This window comes from Doryrhamphus excisus, chromosome 2 (genome assembly GCF_030265055.1).
Source record: "Doryrhamphus excisus isolate RoL2022-K1 chromosome 2, RoL_Dexc_1.0, whole genome shotgun sequence".
Lineage (NCBI taxonomy): Eukaryota > Metazoa > Chordata > Actinopteri > Syngnathiformes > Syngnathidae > Doryrhamphus > Doryrhamphus excisus.
Window position 1 is genome coordinate 10,511,733 of NC_080467.1, and position 12,932 is coordinate 10,524,664.

The 12,932-nt window shown below is 43.7% G+C and overlaps 1 protein-coding gene across 9 annotated transcripts in view; it reads left to right on the forward strand.

The window, feature by feature from the left end:
• arhgef28a (Rho guanine nucleotide exchange factor (GEF) 28a) overlaps positions 1-12,932 on the forward strand; it is a 69,346-nt gene that overhangs the window by 43,679 nt on the left and 12,735 nt on the right. The gene's annotated exons all lie outside the window — the stretch shown is intronic.

The following is a 12,932-nucleotide window of genomic DNA, read 5'->3' on the forward strand; positions in this document are numbered from 1 at the left end:
GTTTACATCTAACAAGGAGCTTTATGTTCACCACGTGTGCCTGGAAGAAACATTCCCAGGTGAGGAAAAGCTTGGCCGCTGGGACCTGTTTGTACATCCTTGTGGCTGGCTGGTGGTGTTCTAATGGAGGAAAGAATGTGACCTCGTTCCAGAGCTGATTAGCAGCTCCGTGTTGGTTCGTGTACGTGCAGGTTCAAAGTAGGGCATTCAATAAAATGCCTCGAACTTGTACCCTCAAGGAAAATATGTTCAATTCTAAATGTCAGAAGTGTTTGTGTATTGCTGAATGGTGCCATGCCAGGCATTCAGAGGACAATTTCCCTCCTTATTTGATCAAGCAGGAATCCTAAAGTGGGTTAGCGGTGGGGGTCATGTCAGGTGCACTCACCGGGGAAGTCGGGGTGAAATAGGAAGCTCGCATCATCGGATCTTTTACGAGCATGAACTCATGCAGCGCCGGCAAAGTAAACACGTGTATTATTTATGTAGGATGGGTCTAGCATGTTTTTGTCTTTGCTTGTTTGTTGTCCTTGTTTGCTCTGCAAGCGTCTGGCCCGTGTCACAAATCCGGCTGCAAAGGAACTCCGCGGTTATTTATTATTCCTTCCATTTCAGACAATTGCTAAAAACCTAAAGCACATCATTCTTCCCTTAACCCATGTGATAGAGGACGACCAGTAAGACCCAAAACATCAGGGGTCACCAGTCACCTGCCGTCTCTAGTCGGAGCGTGGACATGAAATATTCACGACCGCACTGAGCCACAGGACTCTGACGCATCCGCCACGGTAAATAATTCAGACTTTCCATCGGATGCCCTTTTATAACTTGGCAGCGCTCAATTTACTTTGTGTCTGCCGCCCATGTTGAGGTTGTCGTGACAACAGCACATGACATCACACAATGATGTGGGATTCTGTGCCATATTCAGTACTTTCCAACCAAAGCGTCGCACAGTTTCGAGAATACATTAGTGATGGTCAAGTATTGGCGTCGGTGCTGAATCGTTCGTCACCGCCATATTGGATGTGGCAAGAGAGAACGGGGAATTGTACCAACAGGTTTACAGTCCAAACAAGATTGTCATGCCCTTCCAAGTGGTTTTCAGGGGAATCACCCATCCACTCTTTCGGTGTGGTTCCTAGCGTTTACGTCAGCATCGGTGCAGTTATTGTACCAAATTTCGGTAGACATTCTGAATGATCACTTCAAGAAAAGCTATTTTTCTCTAGAGTAAATAACGTATCCTTTTCCACCAATAAATATGTGTTAAGAAAAGACAGATCCCATTTGGCTGCTTTATTGATTTACATTTTTTTCCTTTCCTGAGGCTATCAGTGTGATGGATATGCCGACTTTCTGTTTGCAAGAACATTTATAAACAGGACTCCTTGCTAGATTGCACATTCTATTCATCATTTTTCTGTATTTGGGTTTGTTTACCCTCCTCTTCCAACGAGAATAGTCTAAAGAGCAAACAAGGCCAATCAGCTGCAGATGACAATGCGCTGCCCACAGAGCCGTGACTCATGCCATCCCATAATGTTCTCCTCAGTCAACACACTGCGAGCAGTGACTCATCCTGCCGTCCGTCTATACTCAAAGCTCAGCGGCCTCGGACGCGCTGACAAAGAAATTGAACAAAAATGGGAGCGCTATTCAAAAACTTTAAAACGACTTTACTTCTTGTTATTGGTGCTTTAAAAAAAAAAACTTTTCATGTCTTTGGGAGCTGTCGGCTGCATTCGTTTTCCCAATTCTAATTCCAAAGTGAGCTTCACTCGCACTCGCAGACACACAGCTCAGGGAAATGCAGTGGAAATCTCATTATGGCGCACGCATGCTGGAAGTAATGTTGGCTCGGGGGCAAATGAAACGCCTTCTCCTGCATGGCAATACGCTTGTTAGGGATTTAGTGTGGGAATGTTCCCCTAGTTTTTTTTTTTTTTGAGGGGGTGAAATTGCCACGAGCTTTAACGAGCAAGGGGTTAAACTCTAACCTGTGCACTGCCCTGACCTCCCCTACTAAGCAAAAGCTACACAATGCATTTGCATGTGAAACGTGACTGCTGCGGAGTTTAGCTGCAAGCCTGAAGCCTATTGAAAGGTGTGTGTTGTGTATGTGTGTGTGTGTGTGTGTGTGTGTTGGGATAGACACTACTCGGTATTTGGGTCAGCAGCAGCCGTCATGCTCCGACAAATTCTGCCAACGTGACGCTAGTAAATGTCACACTTTGTTGCGTTAGCCTGCAACTAACGGGATTGGGCACGCGGAAACACACGTTGCACTAATACGCTCTGAAGTGAAACTTGTTTTTATGACGATGTAAATGTGGATTACAGTGGGGAAACAATCTGCTAAGTGATGCTAAGTGTTGGAACTGGTTTCCCTATAGAGCGGTCTGAAAACCATAGTCATTTTTCCCAAAAGAAAAATAATTAAATCCAGTTACAAGAAATATGAAGTCAAAATATTATGGGAATAATGTCAGGAAAACAAACTCATAATTATAAGGAAAAATAATGTCATCTTCGTAGCATAGAGTTGAAGTTATTTTGTTGAATGTTGTAACATTCTTGGAATTTTCAGAAAAATCATCTGGGGGGGGGGGTTAGAATATTCATTCATTTTCTACCGCTTATCCTCATGAGGGTAGCGGTGGTGCTGGAGCCTATCCCAGCTGTCTTCGGGCGAGAGGCGGGGTACACCCTGGACTGGTGGCCAGCCAATCACAGGGCACATATAGACAAACAATTCATTAACCTAGCCAATTAACCTAGCATGTTTTTGGAATGTGGGAGGAAACCGGAGTACCCGGAGAAAACCCACGCATGCACGGGGAGAACACAGAGATGGCCAAGGGTGGAATTGAACTTGGGTCTCCTAGCTGTGAGGCTGGCAAGCTAACCACTCCTACGCTGTGCAGCCAAGTTGTAATTATGGGAATAAAGTTATAATATTGTGAAAAAGAAAATTTCTGAAAGTTACTAATGAAGAAAGTTGAGATATTTGGAAAATAAAAAAAGAACAAAACTGTCACTATGTGGCATTAGTTGGGAAAAGTTTGGACACGGCTGATTTACGTGACAAACATTTGAACCTTGAGGATAATCTCATACCGCTGAGATAGGTTGATAGCTTTCCCAACCTCGGAGTCTTTGTTTGTCGCTCTTCCTGTTCAATGACAAATGTTGTGCGTCTTTCTGTTGTTTGGAGCGCGCATGATAAGCGAGGCACGCCGCTTTGCTGCTGACACCAGTCAAGGTCATCATGGAATCAGTGGCAGCTTTTCAGCTTCCTGAGGCAGGCTGCGTATTTTCCCTCTCGCTGGCGCTCATCTGACCTTTAGTGAGAATGTTTACGCTGTCATGAAACATCTCCAGGGCTGACATTGTGGATTTTTATATCGAGGCAGTGAAGCCGGGAGACGTTTTATTAGGTTTTATGGATGCGGTGGAACACAATCCATTGCTGAACACAATCCTGTTTGACCTTTGTTTAGTCTGGACTTTGGTAACAATGTTTCATCATAGGAAATAATGGAAATTTAAATACAGTCCTTCTGTATTTACCCTCTTTTATAACGGTAAATTGGTTCCAGACTTCAACTTGATAAATTAATTTCCGGGATATAGGATTCGTTGTTGATAAATGTTTTTGGGCTTATTTATGACTTGCTAAGTACGGTTTTGACATTTTGGAGTCCCTGTAGCATAATAATTGTGCAATCCGGTGTAAACAATGAATAATATGAGTGGAATTGTTACAATAGGGGTGTTATTTCATGTCTACAGGGCTCTAATAATGTTAAAAACTGTATTTAGCGGGTTTTCTATTCTCTAAATATGAAAATTCCAGCCCATTAACATCAGATTTTATATCACATAATTTTATTTATAGTGGTTTGGTCTAAAAACACTGCAACAAAACGAGTGACAACTGTATTACTCCAGCGTCCGTCTGGTTATTTCCTGCCCTGTGGTAGTAGAATCAACTCTCTCATGTACGCCAAACTCACGCTCCATGCTATCAGCTCTTTTATCATGACTCATTCCCAGATGAAGGGAGTGCATGGATTTGTGTTGTTGATGGGTCATGAGGGAGGAAGAGCGGGTCCTCCCTGCATGTGATCTCATACATTCAAGGAAGAGTCATGCAGAGTTGAAAGTTGAAAAGTGGGTTAGGGAGATGAGATGGAGGTGATCTTTGTGTTTTTTTTTTTGTGGTTTTTTTTTTTTTTGATCAGCTGAACACATCCTCACTTGTTGCCGGGCAACACATCCTCAAGCCCTTAGACTTAATTGTTTATTTAACAGTCACGAAGCATTGCACAAATGGAAAAAATGACAAAAAGCTTCAAAACATAATTTCACAAGCCGTGATTCGTGATTGGACACATGCAGATTTGGTTCACTCCCACTTAATTAAGCACAGTTTGCATAACGAGACGTGTCTGGGTTGGATTTGAGATGTAGATGCGTGGGTCAGAAGGGGGACTAAAAAGCAGGAAGACAAACTGTTTTGATAAGATCTGATAATATCGCATAAAAAGATCCAACCATGATAACTGAATTTCTGCAAAGTAAGATTCAATATTAATGAACAAAATATTTTCATAGTTAGAGCTTAGAAAATCTTTATGACCTTCTAAAAACTCTACAGCTAAGAATGCACGCCTATAATGCGGCCAAGACGGAATTTCGCAATGCCTGCACGTAATCGTACAATGCATTGTGGGTCGCGAGTGCCATTTTAGGTTGTTAATATCAGAGATACACAACGTAACAAACACGTGAAGCGTACAAAAGAGAAAGACGATGTACCTTACGGAGACAAGGCCGCAAGACCTTCAAATTTGATGGCTTTATGAGAAGACCGTCGTCATTTCAGATGTTGATATACTGTACGTGACGATAGCAGCTCCGTCATCGGCTGCCATGCATTACTACGGTTCAGTCTATCAATCCGGCGTTGCATGGAGGGTGGCACTCGGCGTCTCTTCCAGTCTCATTTGACATCCGTAACACTCATTTCTTCTTCCAACAACAATCATTCAAACTTACTGTAGCACTTCCAAACTTACACAGCATCCCGAGTCAAACATATCAGCACTCAGCCCTTCCATGACGTCACTGCCACCGGCGGTTGTTTTCCTATTTTCTATATCAAACAGCAAGGTATATGTTAATTGGTTCTAGAAGGTTCACTGTGTATTTACTGTGGTTTGGTTGATTTTTTTTCCATTTTTGCAAATTGTGATTGCAGCAGAATGTGTTTATTTTGTGTCATTTTGTTAATTGGTGTTTTTGTGGCTTTAAAAAAAAGTGCCATTATCTATCAAATTTGTTTTGCGTTCACATTTTTTCACATTTAATTGGATTTAGATTATTTTCAATGGGAAAATTTGCTTTGGTTACAGTCCGTTTTGGTTTGAGTCGGACCTTCTGAGACGGATTCATGACACTAACCAAGGCACCACATTTACTTCTAAAACTACAATTTTTTTTCTTGTTACTTGACTGTTTATTGTCAATGTGGCCCTAAAGCTTTTGCGGAACTATCACTTTAAGAGTGCAATCAAAGCCCAATTTATTTTCCATTGAAAATGATCTTTCATTAAGTCCTATCTTTGTCTTTTAGTGCTTTGGTAATAAGAGTGGGGCTTAAAGGAAAATGAGCAAAATCTGCGCTCAGCATTCTCTCAAATGGCTGTTTGATTTTTTTTTTTTTCCTTGCTATAAGGAAGCGTAAACAGATTTTCGGGCCTATTTAAGGACCTCAAAGTGTGCACTGCTGAGAGCTCCGACTCCCTGTAGACATGGTTTAATCTCCCTGCTAATCTCCTATTAAATTGGCGATTAAAGGTGTTTGGCCAATACAGTGGCTCCCCCTTTTAACTTGCAGTCAAATGTCACATGGGGGTACAAACACACACATACGCACACACACACACACACACACGCATACATGCACACACGAAGCAAAGTGCCTGCATGGATTGACCTAGATTGAGGCCCACTTCAGCAAGTCATTTCTGCAGACACAAAGGAGGATTAGCAGAGATTAAAATGACAAGGTCTGAGGATTGAGGAGTAGCTGGCTGAGGCCAATTATTATTACTGGCCAAACATTAAAAAAAAATGGACCGTGGCTAATCCAGTCAGTGGAGGCTTTGTGTTTAGATCTCCCACGCTGTTATTTAGCTAATACTGTTGCTGGGGCAATAAGGACGGGAATGGCTCAGTCAATTACGATATCTTGGCAATAGGAGGAAATGGAAGGGATAGGTTTTATACAACAATGCTCCACATTTGCAGAATCAAAGCTCCACCCACCCTTGCTTTTTACACAGAATACAGGCCGCCTTGGGGTTTACCATGTTCTTTGGTTACGTACACCCATTAATGCTCTTCAAACATTAATTAGTAAATGATGGCTGTTTTGTGCTTGACTACCACCTTGTATTGGTCAGAAAATATACTTATTTAAGTAAATTCCGCATATTTTTGGCCCAAATTAAACATTTCAAGCATAAAAATGTCTATGTTATCTAAAAGGATAGACATGAACACACGTCTTTCTCTTTTCTCTATGTTGTAAAGATATAAAAACAGCTTAAAAGAGGCAGCCAATAATGCAGGTAATGGGATGCACTTATCCCGCCTTCACATGAAACCACCAATAAGACTGGACTTGCATCACAGTCTACAACTCTTAACTACGTAACCCGAAGACCACCTGTGTCAGTACAATTGCGCTTTGACACAGCATCACGACATTCCACAGTCTGTACTGCAGTAGCAGTACTACTACTAGTGGTGGTAGTACACATTTGACCAAATCAGCAGAAGAAGTTTGAAAATGCAGGGCGATGTTATTGGTTCCATCCCCTTGAGTCTGGAGTGGAAAACATCTGCTAGAATGACAGCGCAACCAAAGTTTGACATGTTTGTGGGGGGAGAGGGGGGGGACTATGAGCCAGCGTGTGATTAAGCTCCTCTGCAAAGCCAACCACCTCTCATCGTGTGTGCGGCGGCGCTCTGGGTGGTTAGAAATGTTTTCACAGTGCATTGGCAAGCCAGCGTCTAAGTGGTTGTGGCTAGCAACTTGAGTGTGTCTGTGGCTTCTTGCAAGTGTGTGTGTGTGTGTGTGTGTGTGTGTGTGTGTGTGGTCCAGCACCCGAACAAACGCGGACGCTCATCAGCATCCCGCTTTGGGAGCTACATGGCTGCCTTTCATCTGGCTTCAGGCTCGCCGACACCCTGATGGGGACCACATGTGCGAGTCCAACTGGGGCCAGGGCGGAGGACCCTTTTGTGTGATTAATACTAAAAGTTTAAGGGGGCGCCCCCCTGCTGTCAGAGGCAGAGATGTAACGAAGCTGCCATCAGGTGGTCCAGGGGAGCCAATGAAATCCCCTCCCAGGCACTGATAACAACCTGACACGGGACTGTGCTGAAATCCCAACCAGCTGTTAGACATCCTGCATTTTTTTCTTTCGCTAATTACAAACTCAAAGACTTCCTGCTAGGCCCCGAGACCAGCACCACCCCCCACATCCACCCTACCGCCGCTGCTCTCCTTCAGCAGACTTTGCTGCTTGATGGTGATGGTGGCTCTGAGGCCGCCTTACGTCATCCGTCGTGCGCGCTCCCCTCATGCTAACTTTTCCTTTCTCTTTGTTATGTTCCCACTTGGCCCGAAGTTGTTTGTGCACATGACCTTTATCAGACAGGCAGGGTCGATCTGCAGCGGAACACAGTGAGTCATAAGATCACCCCCCCCCCCCCCCCCAAATGTCTAATTTCTCAACTTTACAAAGCTTTCAGTGTCAGTACTGTCAGTATAAGCACTTCTTTTTTGTCTGTTTTAGTCCAGAAATATCATAGTTTTACTCTTTTAATATGTTTGAAACTTCAAAATGTAAGACCTTTGGCCCATGGTGACATCTCTATTGAATGTGATCCAAATAAAACCGACACCTGTGTTTCAGCCATCATAGAAAAATCTCTTTAGTGGTGTACGGATGTGACCATTCATTCATTCATTCATTTTCTACCGCTTATCCTAACAAGGGTCACAGGGGTGCTGGAGCCTATCCCAGCTGTCTTTGGGCGAGAGGCGGGGTACACCCTGGACTGGTCGCCAGTCAATCACAGGGCACATATAGACAAACAACCATTCACACTCATGGACAATTTGGAGTGGCCAATTAACCTAGCATGTTTTTGGAATGTGGGAGGAAACCGGAGTACCAGGAGAAAACCCACGCATGCACGGGGAGAACATGCAAACTCCACACAGAGATGGCTGAGGGTGGAATTGAATGCGGGTCTCCGAGCTGTGAGGCCCGCGTGCTAACCACTCTTTTGCTGTGCAGCCTGACTATGAATTTGTTGTATCCCATTCAGGGGCTGTAGCGCAGGGGCGGCCAAACGTTTTCCAGCGAGGGCCACATGGGGAAAAATGAAAGGATGCAACTTTGCCACTTGGATATTTTTCAAAGAAACCCATGCATATTTGCTAAGAAGTTATATACTGTACATGTACATATACTGTACATACATAGTATGCTGTTCTTATTTTATGAATACTGTGCCGCACTTTGGACATCGCTGTAATAGTGCTGATGTTTTGCTTGTGTCTCCTACCAAAGTGTTGTCCTGTGATGTCCTTTGCCAAAGGAATGTGGGTGAAGATGACTGAAGGGGTAAAATGATGTTTGGCCAGTAAAGGTCACAGAGCCCAGATAAAGGTCTTGGTAGACATGCCATCATCGTCATTCCCTCTTGTTGTCTCTTTGAAAAGGGCAGCTGAAGAATGAAAGAAGATAACAGAGCGTGCACATGAGTTCCCTTCCTTAATGAGAAGGCGGACTGTAATTGATTGTCACGGTGAACATTTACTTTTAAAGTGTGTATACTTACAAGGACTTTACGTACCTGAGTGACGTGCCTTCAATTGCCATCCGCAAACCGAACCCCAGTGAAAATCCATTAAAGTGCAGAAATTGCAGGCCGAATACCTTCACGCGGCGCTGATTAAAAGAGCCAACAAAGACATTTCAAAGAGAACATAAACGACGTTACGAGTCGGCCGCCTGCAGTGACTCAGCCCCAGCGGTTATTACATCCATCTTATGAGGCCACGCCGCGTTTCATCTCGCTGAAAGTCTGAGATAAGCCTGCCATCGCTCGGTGGCCTTAAAAGCCTCCCTGAGCGCTTAATAAGTGTGTACTAATGACCCCCAAACACATCATGTCCACATGAAAAAGCTGGAGTGCTTCCAGAGGCTGAGGTGATGTTTGGATCCGGGAAGCCGAGGGGCGTCGTAAACCTGCGACTGTCGGGGAGGAGGAGTAGAGGAGGCCTCCCACAGCCGTTGGCTGAAGGAAATGTTAGACTTCTATTTTGTTTTCAATCCCAACGTGTACCAAAACTATCAAACTAAACATGGATGTCCAAACTTTCAGAAACATCTAAACCATCCAGCAGAGGTTTGGCTTATTAACTTTTGGTTTCGGATTAGGACTGGCCTTTTTTCTTCACTTGTCATTGTGACCTAATTTGCATAGATATCGTCTTTAAGGTGTATTTTGTGACAAGCTAGCTTATTTCGTTAACTCCAAACCAACGGGTCAGCTCGGAGTCCGGGCGAATGACCGATGACTTAGTCAACAACGGGCCCACATTTTGCTTAGTGACTGACAGAATGAGACCGCTGTGGCTAAAACGAGTGAGCTCTTTTGGGAGGCTAATCTGGGTCATGTCCTTCTTAAGTTGTTACAGAAATTACAGCACAAAATCTTGGTGTATGGCCACGTTTTAGGCTCCGCCATAAAGTAGTTTGTGTCCATTTTGTAGGGTCGAATCAGGATTTTTATAGTCAAATCTGATTTTGTCCATAGTCGACTAATTGTCGAACTTTTTCACATAAAAAAACAGACTAAAACATTCAGATAAACATGGTGTGCAACAACAGTACCATCATTTATATCAAATAGTAATCAGAAAAGTACAACAACACGGCAAAACTCTTTTAGCAGAGCTGCAGTTCCCTTGTAAAGTAAGTACAAAGTACGGAACTCAGAAGGGTATGTTTCCTGAGGGGGGGGGGGGGGGGGGGGGGGTCAAAGAGATTACTGGGGTGAGGGTTACGATAATGGCACGGGCAAGAGACAAAAGGAGGCTGAAATGAAGGAAGAAAGAGAAGCTATTGTGCGCTGGAGAAGACCTTAATTACCCCTCATCCATTCCCTCTCAGCTCTCGCATGATAACACTGAAGCAAAGAGAGGCATTGACTTGTGGATAAACAAAGCTAATGAAGATGTGCTCATCCTGAAAATGAGGAGAAGCGCTTGGAAACGCCATCATTTCTGAAGCATTTCGAGCAAGTTGCTCACTCCATTCTTGGCTTTGATTGTTTAAAGTAGGCAAGACATCGAAAAAAGGCTGGGAAAAAAAAACCCATGCATGCACGGGGAGAACATGCTAACTCGCGCTAAGCACTCGACCGCCGTGCAGCTCTGACATGATTCAACTTTGCTTAAATATGCTACAGTATATTAATTAATTAATTTTCTACCGCTTTTTCCTCACAATGGTCGCGGGGGTGCTGGAGCCTACCCCAGCTGTCTTCGGGCGAGAGGCGGGGTACACCCTGGACTGGTGGTCAGCCAATCACAAGGCACATATAGACAAACAACCATTCACACTCACATTCATACCTATGGACAATTTGGAGTGGCCAATTAACCTAGCATGTTTTTGGAATGTGGGAGAAAACCCACGCATGCACGGGGAGAACATGCAAACTCCACACAGAGATGGCCGAGGGTGGAATTGAACGCTGGTCTCCTAGCTGTGAGGTCTGCGCGCTAACCACTAGACCGCCGTGCAGCCCTGACATGATTCAACTTTGCTTAAATATGCTACAGTATATATTGTTTGTGTGTTCTACATTATTCCATTTTTGAAAGCCAACGGTAAATTTGCAAAAATTACATTTATAGGTGATGGCGCCGTGCAGCCATGACGAGCGTGCTCTCGCTGTTCAGTCTTATGTCTGGAAGTGACATCGCCGTTTTATCACGCAGCTACACAACCATATCGGTGTACGAGACAGAGGATGTTGCGAAGAAGAAAAGAAGGGAGAAACATGACATGACATGGAGATTGTGGATGATGGGCAACCCTCACCCCCCCCCCACCCCCCAAAGTGCAGTTTTCCTTCAACTATCTGTTTTCCTTGATTCAATTATTAAGCCCATCGAAAATCTCGTCTTCATGACTTTCCCCTCTTGGAGGTGGCGAATCGATGCGCTGGCCTTGTCGCGGTCGGCTAGCCTGAGGCGTTCACGCTCCGCAAGCTGATGTAACGCTTGAGGTCATCCTGAGCTCGACCCCAACATCGCTGACAGCATGGCAGGAAGTGCGCGTGTATGAGTGCATGTCTGGAATGGTTTCAAGCGGCTCCACCCTGTTTGCAATAAGAAACATTCACTCAGCAGGCGGCCTCTTCTCCTTTTTCTTCTTCTTTGCTATCCACCTACACTCGCTGTATGTTGACCCAGATAAAACACATCTCCTCCAATCATCCTCACCCTCGGGGAAATAAATGGTGGGGGTTGGAAGTGGTTTAAAATGGTATTTGCCTGACAAATATTTGAAATGTGGATTTTTTTTTCCTTTAACGGCACACAGTTAACTCAAGTAAATACATTCATCAGCTTGAGTGTGCCTTGCTTGTTTTCCAGATTATATCTGTGTGTTTTTCTTGTTGTTTTGCAGCATTCCGGCTCAAAGGCTTATTATATTCCATCACCAACATCAGGTACACCCAATGACAAACAATGTGAGAGCCGTTTAAAAAAAAATATATATCCTGCCTGTAAAAAACAGTCGTGTTTGCGCGGCGTGTTTGTGTTGCGTCTTAATGCATTGTAATCAGCAGCGTGGACTCTGAATAGCCCTTATTGCTAAGCCACGCACAAACGTGAAGAACAACAGGATCTCTGTCACTTAGCCTGGTATACATCGAAACCTTGATTAGCGTTATTCATTTGCTCCAAAAGGTCTGACTGTAACTGAAACTGCTGTTAACCGAATCAATTTTTCCTCTAAGAAATAATGTAAATCGAATTATTCTGTTCCAGAAAGCCAAAAATGTTAACACAAAACGTTTTTGTAGAGTTAAAATTGCAGTCATCCCTTGTTTATCGCAATTAATTGGTTCCAGATACGGCCAGCATTTGCTTATTATAAGCGACTTTGGGCTTGGTTTGAGGTTTTTTTGTGAGGTTGCTTGCAAATTCCCAAGTTCCCTGTTGTTTTTGGCTCATTTTCAGAGAGCTAGTCGCTTGTTTTTTTATGGCAACCGAATCTTGGATGCAAATTCGTTGCAAACAATCCAGGTCACTGAAGTGTGATGGTTACTTTTTGTGCGACTGTTTGGCTTCCTCCATTCATATGTACTGTACAATTTAGATCATGGACACATATTAGTTTAGCTACAAGCAACAACCATTGTCACATGTTAGCTTCAACTGCTAACAACAATGTGTATACAGCGAACATTTAGCAATTTTTACCCAATCGTGACTAGGGTTGGGCAGCGTTTGAATTTGAATGACTGCAGTTCAGATTCGGATTTACCGTTTTGATTCCGATTCCTCACGATCCTCTATTTCTGCGCTTCTCGGAGGCAGGGTTGTAAAAGTTGCATGGTTTAAATGAGGGCGCTAACCACGTTTTTTTTGGGGGGATGAAATTTGTGAACTCCTTGAATTGGTTAATGATATGATTGTTTTTATCAACTTGAATATACTGGTCTGTAAAGTAGTCCTCCCCCCCCATAAATAACCCAAGCTTTGGTTTTATTGTATCTGTGTGTGTGTGTGTGTGTGTGTGTGTGTGTGTGTGTGTGAATAC